At 42.6% G+C, this 14,676-nt stretch overlaps 1 protein-coding gene across 5 annotated transcripts in view; it reads right to left on the bottom strand.

Annotated features, from left to right (window-relative positions):
* Nucleotides 1-14,676, bottom strand: part of BICRAL (BRD4 interacting chromatin remodeling complex associated protein like) — a 99,390-nt gene that overhangs the window by 49,128 nt on the left and 35,586 nt on the right. For 3 of the 5 annotated variants that reach the window (XM_032299430.1, XM_032299429.1, XM_032299431.1), the window contains one exon: nt 6,572-6,667. The exons of the other annotated variants lie outside the window; for them this stretch is intronic. The gene's annotated coding sequence lies outside the window, so the exon portion shown is untranslated. The remainder of the gene's footprint in view (nt 1-6,571; nt 6,668-14,676) is intronic. 5 annotated transcript variants of the gene reach the window in all.

Here is a 14,676-nt window from a genome sequence, read left to right as displayed (position 1 = left end):
ACACACACACACACACACACACACACACACACACACACACACACACACATATATGATGTGAGTGTGTGTAAATGTATAGACCCTAAAATGAAGCACAAGTAACCAGTGACCTTAGTTGCTTGTGGGGAGAAAAGAGGGTGACTGGGGAACAGAGGAACATGTGCTCTTTATATGGTCCTTTTGTACCTTTTGAAATTTGTGCCACATGCATATAAGATCTAATCAAAAAGAAATACACTTAATAAAACAAGGAGAAGGAGACAAAATGATCCTTGAAATACAACAACCTCAAGTCAGTTTATCCAGTGTGGTGGTGCTTGCCTTTAGTCCCAGCTACTTGGGAGGCTGAGGTCAGAGGATGACTCTAGCTCAGGAGGTTAAGGTTATAGTGAGCCGTGATCTTGCCACTGCACTCCAGCTTGGGCAAAAGTGCTAAACTCTATCTCAAAAATAAATAAATAAACAAAATTTAAAAAGAACCTCATATAAAGCTCACTCTCCTTAAGTATACAAAATAGACCAAATACTCGGAACTTTTTCTTTTTTTTTTTTTTTTAAAGAGACAGGGTTGGCTGGACGCGGTGGCTCACGCCTGTAATGCCAGCACTTTGGGAGGCCGAGGCGGGTGGATCATGAGGTCAAGAGATCGAGACCATCCTGGTCAACATGGTGAAACCCCGTCTCTACTAAAACTACAAAAAATTAGCTGGGCATGGTGGCGCGTGCCTGTAATCCCAGCTACTCAGGAGGCTGAGGCAGGAGGATTGCCTGAACCCAGGAGGCGGAGGTTGCGGTGAGCCGAGATCGCGCCATTGCACTCCAGCCTGGGTAACAAGAGCGAAACTCCGTCTCAAAAAAAAAAAAAAAAAGAGACAGGGTTTCATTATGTTGCCCAGTCTGGCCTTGAACTTCTGGGCCCAAGCAATCCTCCTCCTCCAGTCTTCTGAGTAGATACGATTACAGGTACACGCTACAGTACCCAGCTAAATATTTAGAACTTAAATTTTTTTTTTTTTTTTGTAGAGATGAGGTCTCACTATGTTGCCCATGCTGGTCTTGAATTGCTGCACTTAAGCGATCCTCTACCTCAGTCTCCCAAAATGCTGGGATTACAATTACCATGCCCAGCCCTTGGAATATGTTGAAGCAGCCTACTGGCCTCCAGAATAAGCTGCATCAGCTGTCTTAAAAGAAATACTGTATCTTAAAAACAGTTTTAACTTAATTAAGCTCACAGAAAAACTTAAAAGATTGCCAAGGCAGAGATATAACGGACTTATTTTTTTTTTTTCACACAGAGGGAGAAAATCTAAGGTCTCATTAAGAAACATATTGGTTGCAAGAACAGATATTTCAGGAAAGCTAGCTCAGCAAATCAGCTAGCTTTGCCTATTTAAGATATTCTGGCCAGTAGCAATGGAAGAAACCAAACTTGACCCTTATAGCCTGGCCAACATGGTGAAACCCCAATTCTACTAAAAATACAAAAAAATGAGCCAGGTGCAGTGGCACACACCTGTAATCCCAGCTACTATGAAGGCTGAGGCAGGAGAATTGCTTGATCCCAGGAGGCAGAGGTTGCAGTGACCCAAGATCATGCCACTGCACTCCAGCCTGGGTGACAGAGTGAGACCCTGTCTCAGTGTAGGGGGAGGGGGAAAGAGTCATAAAACAGGATTTCAAAGACTGCACAAACTGAAATTTGGTATGTGACCACTATTACAAATATTTTTGTTTCCTCCCTTATCCGATTCTCTTTTTTTTTTTGAGATGGAGTTTCACTCTTGTTACTCAGGCTGGAGTGCAATGGCGCAATCTCGGCTCACTGCAACCTCCGCCTCCTGGGTTCAGGCAATTCTCCTGCCTCAACCTCCTGAGTAGCTGGGATTACAGGCATGCGCCACCATGCCCAGCTAATGTTTTGTATTTTTAGTAGAGACGGGGTTTCACCGTGTTGACCAGGATGGTCTCGATCTCTTGACCTCGTGATCCACCCGCCTCGGCCTCCCAAAGGGCTGGGATTACAGGCGTGAGCCACCGCGCCCGGCCCGATTCTCTTTTCTTTTTTCTTTCAAAAATATAGCCTAGTGGCTGAGGCAGGTGGATCACCTGAGGTCAGGAGTTTGAGACCAGCCTGGCCAACATGGTGAAACCCCCATCTTTACTAAAAATACAACAATTAGCGGGCATGGTGGTGCATGTCTATAATCCCAGCTACTCAGGAGGCTGAGGCAGGAAGGAGAATCCCTTGAACCTGGGAGGCGGAGGCTGCAGTGAGCCGAGATTGCGCCACTGTACTCCCGCCGGGGAAATAGAACGAGACTTCGTCTCAAATATACACACATACATACGCTATATATATATATTTTATATACCTATACATATGCATCCGTATACATATGTATAGGTATATATAGCCTAGTGAAGATGTTGACTAATAAGCTGAAACTTTGGAAGACCACCAAGAGGCCTGGCACAGTGGCTCATACCTGTAATCCTAGCACTTTGGGAGCCGAGGCAGGCAGCAGATAGTTTGAGCTCAGGAGTTGGAGACCAGCCTGGGCAACATGGTGAAACCATGCCACTACAAAAAATACAAAAAAAATGAGCCGGGCGTGGTGGTAAACAGCTGTAGTCCTAGCTACCTGGGGGGACTGAGGCAGGAGGATGGCTTGAACTTGGGAGGTCAAGACTACAGTGAGCCAAGATCGTGCCACTGCACTTCAGCCTGTGTGACAAAGTGAGACCCTGTCTCAAAAAACAAAACAACTAACAGTCAATACAAGATACCTCACCAAAAAACTACTGACATTTGCTTTACTTGTATTAACTTGGTATAACATGAGTCATAATCTCCCAATAATTTACAAACAAATTTACCTCTAAAAGGTACTGAGGTTAGCAAAGGGATTACTGAGAGATTTCAAGCAGACAGGAACTATAGAACAGTTGCCGTCTTCAAAATCACATTTTTACTTCCTGACCTATTGAAGGTAAAATGAACCGTCGTCACTTTATTTTTACTCACATATTTACTATTTCCAGTGTGCTTCATTCTCTTAATTCAGATTTCCACCTGGTATCATTTTACTTCTCCTGAAAGGAATCCTTTAATATTTTTTGTAGTGCAGTTCTCTGCTGATGAATTCTTTCAGTTTTGACATATCTTTAAAGAGTGTGAAACGAGCGTGGTGACTCACGCCTGTAATCCCAGCACTTTGGGAGGCCAAAGTGGGCAGACTCCTTGAGTCCAGAGTTTATGACCAGCCTGGGCAACATGGAAAAACCCCATCTTTACAAAAAATAAAACAATTAGCTGAGCATGGTGGTACTCGCCCGTAGTCCCAGCTACTCAAGAGGCAGAGGTGGAAGGATCACCTGAGCCTGGGGAAGTTGAGGGTGCAGTGAGCCATGATTGTGTGACTGCACTGGGCGATAGAGATTCTGTCCTCCTCCCCCAAAAAAGTGTCTACCTTGCCTTCATTTTTGAAATATATTTTCATTGGGCATAATGTTCAAGATTGAAAGGGTTTTTTCTTTTCCTTTCAGTTCTTTAAAGATACTGATGTACTGTTTCTCATTTGCATATTTCCAAAGAAAAGCCTGCCATCATTCTTACCTTTCTCTTTTTCATAATGTGTCTTTTGTTCCTCTGGACACTTTAAATATTTTTCTCTTTACCACTAGTTTTAAGCAATCTGATTATGAAATGCCTTGGTGTAGTTCTCTTCATGCTTCTAGTCTTTGCAGTTCATTAAGCTTCTAGAGTCTACAGGTTTATAGTTTCCTTCCAATTTAGAAAAATTTCAGCCATTAATTTTTTCAAATATTTTATGTCCCCCCCGCTTTGGGGACATACAATTACACTTACATTATTAGACTGTTTGAAGTGTTTCACAGCTCAATGATGCCGTATTTTCTTTCAGCCTTTTATTTTTTAATTAAATTTATTTACTTTCTTGAGATAGGGTTTTGCTCTCCTGCTCAGGATGCAGTGCAATGGCAGGATCATGGCTCACTGCAGCCTTGACCTCCTGGGCTCCGGTGATCCTCTACCTTGGCCTCCTGAGTAGCTGGGACCACAGGCGCCTGCTATCATACCCAGCTAGTTTCTGTATTTTTTGTAGAGACAGGGTTTTACCATGTTGTCCAGGCTGGTCTTGACTTCCTGGGCTCAAGCTATCCCCATGCCCTGGCCTCCTGAAGTGCTGGGATTACAGGTGTGAGCCATCATGCTCACACGCCTTTTTTAGTCTTTAATCTCCCTGGCTTTCATTTAGGATAGCTTCTATTCATATGTCTTCAAATTCATAAATCTTTTCTTCTGCAGTCTCTAATCTTCTCTTAATCCCATCCAGTACACTTTTATTTTAAAACGTTGTATTTTTTGTATTCAGAAGTTCAATTTGGGTCTTTTTAACATATTCCGTCACTATTAAAAAAAATTTTTTTTTGCTTTGTTGTCTTGGCCCAGGATGAGATTTCATGCCATTATCTGTTTAATCTTTTCACTACTTTCTTGAACTTATGCAAGATAGTAACAACTTAAAACAATTTTTTTTTTTGAAGAGACAGGGGTTCACTGTGTTGCTCAGGGTGGTTTTGAACTCCTGGTCTCAAGTGATCCTCCTGCCTTGGCCTTCCAAAGTGATGGGATTACAGGCATGAGCCACCATGCCTGGCTAACTTTTGTATTTTTTGGAGAGACAGAGTTTTGCCATGTTGTCCAGGCTGGTCTCACACTCTTGGCCTCAAGTGATCTGCCTGCCTCCGCCACACAAAGCGTTAGGATTAAAGGCATGAGCCACCTCATCTGGCCAACTTTTTAATGATTAATTCTATCACTTGTATCATTTCTGAGTCTGTTTCTATTGATTGATCTTTTTGTTATTATTGGTCTCAATTAAGGGTGGTATTTTCTGCTTCTTTGCATGCCTGGTCATTTTTTATTGGATGTCAGACATTGTTAAGTTTACATTATCAGGTGCTGGTTATTTCCCAACACAACTAAGTTACTTTACAAAGTTTCTTTACAAAGAGTCTGATCCTTTTAAGGTTTGCTTTTAAGCTTTGTCAATCTTTAGTCTAGGTTTCATTTTGCTCTGTATTGAGGCAATAAATGCCCTATGAGTACTTCATTTGATGTCCTATGAATTACAAGGATTTTTGCTGTCTTGCAGATAGGAACACAAACTATTCTCTGCCCTATGTGAGCTGTAATAGTGTTCTTTCCCAGAACCACCTCAATTATCAGCTGAAACCCTGAGAAAGACACTCTGCAGATCTCCAGAGATTTCTCTCTGTGTAGTGCTCTCTCTGTCTCTCTGGTACTCTGCCCTGTGAACTTAGGCCATTTTAACCTCCCAGCAACACCAGCTCAACTCAGGGATTATCAGTCTTCCTGTGTGTTCCTCCTTCCTCAGCTATGGCGAGGCAACTCTCTTGACAGTAAGCTGGATCAATTGCAGGTCTCATCTTATTTGTTTTCTTCTCTCAGGAGTCACTCTCCTCTGCTGCCTGATATCTAATATCTAAAAAAACCATTGTTTCATATATCGTGTCTGATTTTTAACTTTTTACACAGGGAAGTTAAATCCAGTCCCAGTCCCAGTTACTCAATTTTGGCTCCATAGTCATTTGTAAGGTCTTTTTTTTTTCTTTTTCTGAGATGGGAGTTTCACTCTTGTGTTGCCCAGGCTGGAGTGCAATGATGTGATCTCAGCTCATGTAGCCTCCACCTCCCTGGTTCAAGTGATTCTCCAGCTTCAGGCTCCTGAGTAGCTGGGGACTACAGGTGTGTGCCACCACGCCCAGCTAACTTTTGTATTTTTAGTAGAGATGCGGGCTCACCATGTTGGCCAGGCTAGTCTCGAACTCCTGACCTTGTGATCCACCCGTCTTGGCCTTCCAAAGTGCTGGGATTACAGGCATGAGCCACCCTGCCCTGCTGCATTTGTAAGGTCTTGAACCAAATCTCTTGAATGGGTTATATGAGTTTATCCGCAGATTATAGGATCAGAGTATCCAGAAAGAGGGAGGATAGGAGAAAGGAAGGAGGAAGGAAGACAGATATTTAAATTGTTTACACAGTTTTCTCCTGTGCCTCCTTTTGTCTTCTACCCTTAGGGAATGAGACAGGCTCCTTCTTTATTTCCTATTTTTAATAAAGCTGTTCAATGGGTATCAAGAATATTCATTATTCATTTAACAAACGTTAGCACTAGGTACTAGTCTTGGGGCTGGGAATATAATACGGCATAAATGTAATAACAAATGTAAAAATCCTTCACATTTTGTGGAACAGAAGAAGCAAGGCTGAAAAGTGAACTACTGTGTTTGAGCAAACAGTTTTCCAATGAGTGTCATCAGCAAAAAATTATGCCATGAATAGCCACTTATGCAGAGCAAATAACTATTCATGTCAATACGGATATAAAGTATTCTGATCTTATTCTTTTTACTATATTTTAATTGTTCTGTGCTGTTAAGTTCTGTAAGACTTCACCTTCTGGCATGGTTCCCGTATTGAAGGAACTCTCTTTTGGAAGACAGACATGCAACAATTCATTACCATTGCAATGTGAGAAGTGCTACAATTTTTGGCAGGAGTTCCCAAGCTTCTTCAGGTGAAATCGCTGGGCTTTTTGTGAAATAATATGACGTTTTGCTAGAAGAAAACATGACAATATTTTCACAATTACATCCATTTGTGGTGAAAAGCAGCTGTCAAACTCAGCATGATTGGCTTTAAGTTTTTTTGTTATTATCCAACCAAAAATTTCTTAATTTATTTTGTCACCAGCTAGAGCCTTCTAAAAGCAAGGATAAGAAGGTAGAAAAGGGCGAGACAAATTATTAGAAGAAAAACGTAGAAATTAAAAAATTTGGCCAGGCACAGTGGCTCACACCTGTAACTGCAGCACTTTGCGAGGCCAAGGTGCATCACCTGAGGTCAGGAGTTTGAGACCAGCCTGGTCAACATGGTGAAACTCCGTCTCTACTGAAAATACAAAAATCAGCCAGGTGTGGTGGCACAAGCCTGTAATCCCAGCTACTCGGGAGGCTGAGGCAGGAGAACTGGTTTGAACCCAGGAGGCGGAGGTTGCAGTGAGCCAAGATCGTGCCATTGCACTCCAGCCTGGGTGACAGAATGAGATTGTGTCTCAAAAAAATAATAAAAATTCCCAGCTGGTTTACATCTGTAATACCAGTACTTTGGGAGGTTGAGGCAGGCAGATCGCTTGAGCTCAGGAGTTCCAGACCAGCCTGGGCAACATGGTGAAAGTCCATTTCTACAAAAAATTAGTTGGGTGTGGTGGCTTGGGCCTGTGGTCCCAGCTACTGAGGAGGCTGAGGTAGAAAGATTGCTTGAGCCTGGAGTGTGGAGGTTGCAGTGAGCCGTGAATGCACTACTACACTCCAGCCTGGGCAACAGAGAGAGAGAGATTCTGTCTAAAAAAAAAAAAAATTGGTTGGGTACAGTGGCTCATGTCTGTAATCCCAACACTCTGGGAGGACGAGGCAGGTGAATAACCTGTCAGGAGTTCAAGACCAGCCTGGTCAACATGGTGAAACCCTGTCTCTACTGAAATACAAAAAAATTAGCCAGGCGTGGCAGTGGGCACCTGTAATTGCAGTTACCCGGGAGACTGGGGCAGGAGAATAACTTGAACCCAGGAGGCAGAGGTTGCCATGAGCCGAGATCATGCCACAGCACTCCAGCCTGGGCAACAAGAGCAAAACAGCAAAACTCCATCTCAAAAAAAAAAAAAGTTTCCCAGAGTTGGAAAAGACAATTAACATAGGCAATATACGACCTTGGTTCATCTCACGAAATAAAGAATTTGAAGCTCTTTAAACTGCTTTAATTCTTATTTGAAGTAGTAATGACATGGGGCAGAAATAAGCCTAACAGCATGAGTTCATGTCCTTTGCAGGGACATGAATGAAGCTGGAAACCATCATTCTGAGCAAACTAACACAGGAACAGAAAACCAAACATCGCATGTTCTCATTCATAAGTGGGAATTGAACAATAATAACATATGGACACAGTGAGGGGAACATCACACACTAGCGCCTGTTGCGGGGTAGGGGACTAAGGGAGGGATAGCATTAGGAGAAATACCTAATGTAGATGACAGGTTGACGGGTGCCACAAACCACCATGGCACATGTATACCTATGTAACAAACCTGCACATTCTGCACAGTATCCCAGAACTTAAAGTATATTAAAAATAACAATAATAAATAAAGGAAATAAGTCTAACATATTAAGCAATGCAGCTGGCAAAACAATGTGCTGTAACATGGGGGAAAGAATGACCAACCACGAAGGGGGCTGGGGAGAATTTCTGGCAAGGCTTTCCAGAGGCTGGGACACAGGGTCAAGGACACTGAATTTGGAAGTCACCTGGGTTGTTTTGGATATTGACATTTACCACCCATGTGATGATGAACAAGCTCCAACCTCTGGGTCATGTTTCCCATTTCTTCATGAACTTAATAGACCACATCAGTGATTTTTTAACTTTGGGACCCAGTATTCTTTGGGGTATCCAGGAGCTGTGGTGGAGGCACTCTTGACATTCCCACCTCTCCCCACACATACCCTTCAGCTGAGTAGCTCAACTTTTACTCAACCGCAAGAAAAAAGTTTGAAAATCATTTAACTTTACAGCTCCCAAACTCCCAAAACTCCAGGAACTCCATAACTAGTCATATATTAAAAAGAAACGACCATCAACAGTGGTCAATCTGGCAATGGAAACAGGAATCCATGAAAATCAAGACATCCAAGAACATTGGGAGGCTGAGATGGGCAGATAGCCTGAGGTCGGGAGTTTGAGACCAGACTGACCAACATGGTGGAACCCCGTCTCTACTAAAAATTCAAAATTAGCTGGGCATGGTGGCACATGCCTGTAATCGCAGCTACTCAGAAGGCTGAGGCAGGAAAATTGGTTGAACCCAGGAAGCGAAGGTTGCAATGAGCTGAGATTGCGCCTTGCACTCCAGCCTGGGAAACAAGAGCAAAACTCTGTCTCAAAAAAACCCCACAAAAAACAAACAAAAAACATGAAAAGCCAGATGAGCCCAGTGGCTCATGGTTGTAATCCCAGCACTTTGGGAGGTCAAGGTGGGTGGATTGCTTGAGTTTAGGAGTTTGAGACTATCCTGGGCAACATGGTGAAACTCTGTCTCTACTAAAAATACAAATATTAGCTAGGCATGGTGGCACATGCCTGTAGTCCCAGCTACTTGGGAGGCTAAGGTGGGAGGATCAATGAAGCCCAGGAGGTAGAGGGTGCAGTGAGCCAAGATACACTCCAGCCTGGCCAACAGAGTAAGTCCCCATCTTAAAAAAAAAAAAAAAAAAAAAAAAAGGCCAGGCGTGGTGGCTCATGCCTGTAGTCCCAGCTGAGGTGGGCAGATCACGAGGTCAGGAGTTTGAGACCAGCCTGACCAACATTGTGAAACCCCATCTCTACTAAAAATACAAAAATTAGCTGGCCATGGTGGTACATGCCTGTAATCCCAGCTACTCAGGAGGCTGAGGCAGGAGAATCGCTTGAACTGGGGAGGTGGAGCTGAGATCACACCACTGAACCCCAGCCTGGGCAACAGAGCAAGACTCCACCTCAAAAACAAAACAAAACATTAGCCAGGTGTGGTGGCACATGCCTGTGGTCTCAGCTACTGGGGAGGCTGAGGTGAGAGGATTGCTTGAAACCAGAAGGTAAAGGCTACAGTGAGCTATGGTTGCTCCATTGCCCTCAGCAACAGAATAAGACTCTGTTTCAGGAAAACAAAAACCATGGACTCCTGTCCTCCCCCACCCGAACCCTGGAGATTCTGATTCACCAGGAATCTGGGGTTACTAGTTGCCCTTGGGAAAATTTCAGGTCTGAGTGGAGTCAGGTGGAACCTGCAAACAAGGGCCTCTGGTTGACTCAGAAACACAACCTGAGACTCCAACTCTCCAAACTCACGGGGCGAATCCCATTTCTTGGCAATCTGACTGAAGGAAAGATGCTGTGGGCAAAATCTATTTGGGAATGCATCACCCCAAGCCACCTTCAGTATTAATCTGTTTCTACTCCTTCCCCCAAATAATTCTTCTACTTCTTCCTTCTCCTCTTTAGCACACTGACTCATATTTACATTAGAAAGTCAGCTCCGTCAGGGCAGAGGTTTGTGTCTGTTCACCAATGAACCTTAGCACCCAGAACAGCCCCTGGCACATCACAGGAGCTCAGGAAACATGTTAAAAATGAACTTATCACTCTTTCTAATGTGTTGGTCACAAGATAGCAAATCTGTACACAGGGTGAATGTGTTTATTCACTTTTCCTTGAAAACTTCAGTTTTCCAAGAAAGCACATTTTTCTTACTTTGGAGACCAGGTTATTCCTATAGGAGAACAAGCTGAAGTGGAAAACAAAGAACTTTATTTAAGCTGAGAACATACAACAGGGCTAAAGTTATTGTTCACTATTCCCCTTCCCTCTCTTCTAGCCCACTGCCACTCTCCTAGCCTCCAAACAACGTGATACACATTTTCCCAGCATCTGTCCTGGTCCAGGTGACAATTTCTTTACCTCTCCCATGTCTAATGAAAATACAACCATTATTCAAAACTTAGTTTGGATCTGATCTCTGTGAATCTTTCTCTGACAACACCAGCTGTCTTTAGAATTCTCTGCCCAGAATTCTAAAAGCAGCAACCACATCTTTGGACACTGATCAGACACTGCCCTCTGGGATTATTATGCTTATCTTCTGTTCCCAATTAAAGCAGGGCCCAGACTGGGCATAGTGGATCCCACCTGTAATCCCAGCACTTTGGAAGGCCAAGGCAGGAGGATCGCTTGAAGTCAGGAGTTTAAGACCAGACTAAGCTACATAGTGAGACCCAGTTAAAACAAAAAAAAAATCACAGCCCAAATTTAAATGAATACACACACCATAAAGTGCTATGAGAGTGCTGATGAGAGAGCATTTAATTCTCCTATCCCAAAGGCAGGTAACTTTTAGACTGTATGGTTTTTTGGCATCAGTGAGCTGAATACACTGAATAGGCACTAGCTAGCCTCATTTGTATCTCCACCCACCCAACTTGTCCCTGTAAGAAACCCTTGGTTCTTTACTACTTTGACCATTTGATGTCCCCAAAACGTATCTGTTTTTCAATTATTTGTCTTTGCACATTCCTTTTACTTAGAAGACGTTCCCACCAACCTCCAAGCAGTCAACTGACAATGCCTACTTACCTTGAAGGTCTTGAGTAAAATGATACTGCCTTTCTTTAGTTTTATTTAAATCCCGAAGCAAAATTCATTATTCACTTATTCATATCCCTAGAGGACATCTGACATCTTAACAGCACCTGACACATATGAGATAATACAGTCACGTGCCCCATAACAACCTTTCGTTTACAGTGGACCTCATATATGATGGTGGTCCCATAAGAGTATAATACGATATTGGTAGTGTACCTTTTCTGTGTGTTGATAGGTTTAGACACACAAATGCTTACCATTGTGTTATGGTTGCCTGCAGTATTCAGTATAGTAACATGCTGCACAGCTTTGTGCCTGGGAACAATAGGCTATACCATATAGCTTGGGTCTGCAGTAGGCTAGATCATCTAAGTTTGTGTAAATGTACTCTGATGGTCACAAGATGATGAAATTGCCTAGCAACGAATTTCACAGAATGTATCCTCATCATTAAGCAACATAAGACTATACTTGATTTTTCTGACTTCTCCATTGGCTTACAAGTTCCATGAAAGCTGGATGAGTTTCCTTTCATCTCTGTGTTAGCAGAGTTTAGTGCAATGCCTGATACATACCTGCCTAATAACTGTTTACTCAATTCAATTAATTCCTAAGATTCTGGTCTCCTAAGGACATTTTAGGGGTAATGTCAGCTACTAATTTACTTTCCAAGAATATGCACTAAGGCTACATGTGAGCACTTTTTCACAATGGTACAGCACAGAATTTGGGATGCAGGCTGGTCCTCCATGGTCCAGGATCCACTGGCTGAGGCTGGACCCTTATTATCCAGCCAGGCATCTATCGAGCCGGTGTAGAAAAAGTAAGGAATCAACTGATTCCCCACATCTGCTCCAAATTAGACAATTCACTTCCCTCAGGCATAAGGAAATACCATTTTAAAGAAGCACGGAATAAAAGATTGTGTGTCTTTTCGTTAATATTTAATCCATTTAATATTTAACAAACCTCCTTAAAAAGGTATTTATGTGCTGAACATAAATATAAAATAATTCTTTGACATCTCCAAACATTTAGCACAGTGATTTATTATGTTAGTAATAGTTGTGTTCATTAAAAGACTCGGAAGTAAATGTCTAAGTTGAAGAATTTCTGACACAGCCAGGCATGGCTTTAAGTGAGTACACTCACTAGACTTAAAGATAAGACAACTCAGGCCAGGTGCAGTGGCTCACATCTGTAATCCCAGCATTTTGGGAGGCCAAGTTGGAAGGATTATTTATGGGCAGGAGTTCAAGACCAGCCTGGGCAACATAGTAAGACCCCCATCTCTATTAAAACTAAAAGCTAAAAAAGCCAAAAGTAAGTCTTACTTATATATTCTCCATAAAAACTATCTGAATATTAAACAGAAGCTCATCTGATACTTATCTGATTTCTAGTTTTATTGAGAAAAATACTTATGCATGGGTGTGTGTATTTTTTTTCCTGAGATAAGGTCTTGCTCTATTGCCCAGGCTGGAGTGCAATGGCTCAAAGTAATTCTCCTACCTCAGCCTCCCAAGTAGCTGGAAACAAAGGTGCCTGCTGCTCTGCTAATTTAAAAAAAAAAATTCATACAGAAGGCATTGCTCACCATGTTGCCCAGGCTGGCCTCAAACTCCTGGCCTCAAGCAATCCTCTTGCCTTGGCCTCCCAAAGTGATTACAGGTGTGAGTCACCATGCCCAGCCTGATGATATATTTTATTAAACAAAATGGAGATTTATGTAAGTCACTTATGCTTTTCCTAATGCAAAGAGGATTTATTTTAGGGAATATTTTATGTATTTATTAATTTCTTTTTTCTTCTTCTTTTTTTACCTGGCAACTTTCATTTAATTTTTTTTTTTTTTTTTTTTTTGAGATGGAGTCTTACACATCATCCAGGCTGGAGTGCAATGGCACAATCTTGGCTCACTGCAACCTCTGCCTCCCGGGTTCAAGTGATTCTTCTGCCTCAGGCTCCAGAGTAGCTGGGATTACAGGCACCTACCAACATACTCAGCTAATTTTTGTATTTTTGTAGAAATGGGGTTTCATCATGTTGGCCAGGCTGGCTTTGAACTACTGACCTCAGCTGATCCGCCTGCCTTGGCCTCCCAAAGTGCTGGGAGTAGGGGTGTAAGCCACTACGCCCAGCTGACTTTTTATTTTTATTTATTTATTTATTTATTTTGAGATGGAGTCTCACTCTGTTACCCAGGAGTGCAGTGGTGTGATCTTGGCTCACTGCAATCTTGGCCTCCTGGGTTCAAGCAATTCTCCTGCGTCAGCCTCCTGAGTAGCTGGCATTATAGGTGTGTGCTACCACATCTGGCTAAATTTTGTTTTTTAGTAGAGACAGGGTTTTACCATGTTGGCTAGCCTGGTCTTGAACTTCTGACCTCAAGTGATCTGCCCGCCTTGGCCTCTCAAAGTGCTGGGAGTACAGGCGTGAGCCACCATGCCCAACCTATTTTAGAGAACATTTTAAACGAAGTAAAAGCAATAATAATACCAACATGATATTTTCCACTTTTACAGACAATGGACATTTTTGTGCGATGACAGTTATAAACAGTAAAAAGGATGGGTCACTGCTGTTTGCATCCTTAGCCCACAGTCAAAACATTCACTAAAATGCAGTATGGTAAAAACTGAGCTATTAAAGTCAAAATGGCCCAGTAGTAGTATACCATTTCTTTTTTCTTTTTCTTTTTTTTTTTTTGAGACAGAGTCTTGCTCTGTCACCCAGTCTGGAGTGCAATGGTGTAATCTCAGCTCACTGCAACCTTTGCCTCCTGGGTTCAAGTGATTCTCTTGCCTCAGCCTCCTGAGTAGCTGCGATTATAGGTGCCCGCCACCACACCTGACTAATTTTTGTATTTTTAGTAGAGATGGGGTTTCACCATGTTGGTGAGGCTGGTCTCGAACTCTGGACCTCGTGATCCACCTGCCTCGGCTTCCCAAAGTGCTGGGATTACAGGCGTCTGAGTCACCTCACCCAGCCGTATATTTCTTTTATTAAGCAACAGTATTAGCGATCTGGTTAAAATTATTATGAAAACTCTTGAGACTGCTCTTTGTCAATGAGTAACATTCAAAATATTTTGGTTTTATGGCATGTTCCAAGAAAAACAAGCCCTATGAAAATAACTTAATAATGTTAACAAAAAAAATTCCACTTTACAAAGTCAGTGTTACCAAGGAAGATACACTGAGGATTCTTTTTTATAAAGACAGATGCAAATAGAAAACGTGTGGACAGGCCGGGCGCGGTGGCTCACGCCTGTAATCCCAGCACTTTGGGAGGCCGAGGCGGGTGGATCATGAGGTCAAGAGATCAAGACCATCCTGGTCAACACGGTGAAACCCCGTCTCTACTAAAAATACAAAAAATTAGCTGGG

The sequence above is a fragment of the Sapajus apella genome, unplaced genomic scaffold (genome assembly GCF_009761245.1).
Source record: "Sapajus apella isolate SASKATOON/1434 unplaced genomic scaffold, GSC_monkey_1.0 scaffold41, whole genome shotgun sequence".
NCBI lineage: Eukaryota > Metazoa > Chordata > Mammalia > Primates > Cebidae > Sapajus > Sapajus apella.
The sequence above is the reverse complement of the archived record's forward strand: the minus strand, read 5'-3'. Positions and strand labels throughout refer to the sequence as shown.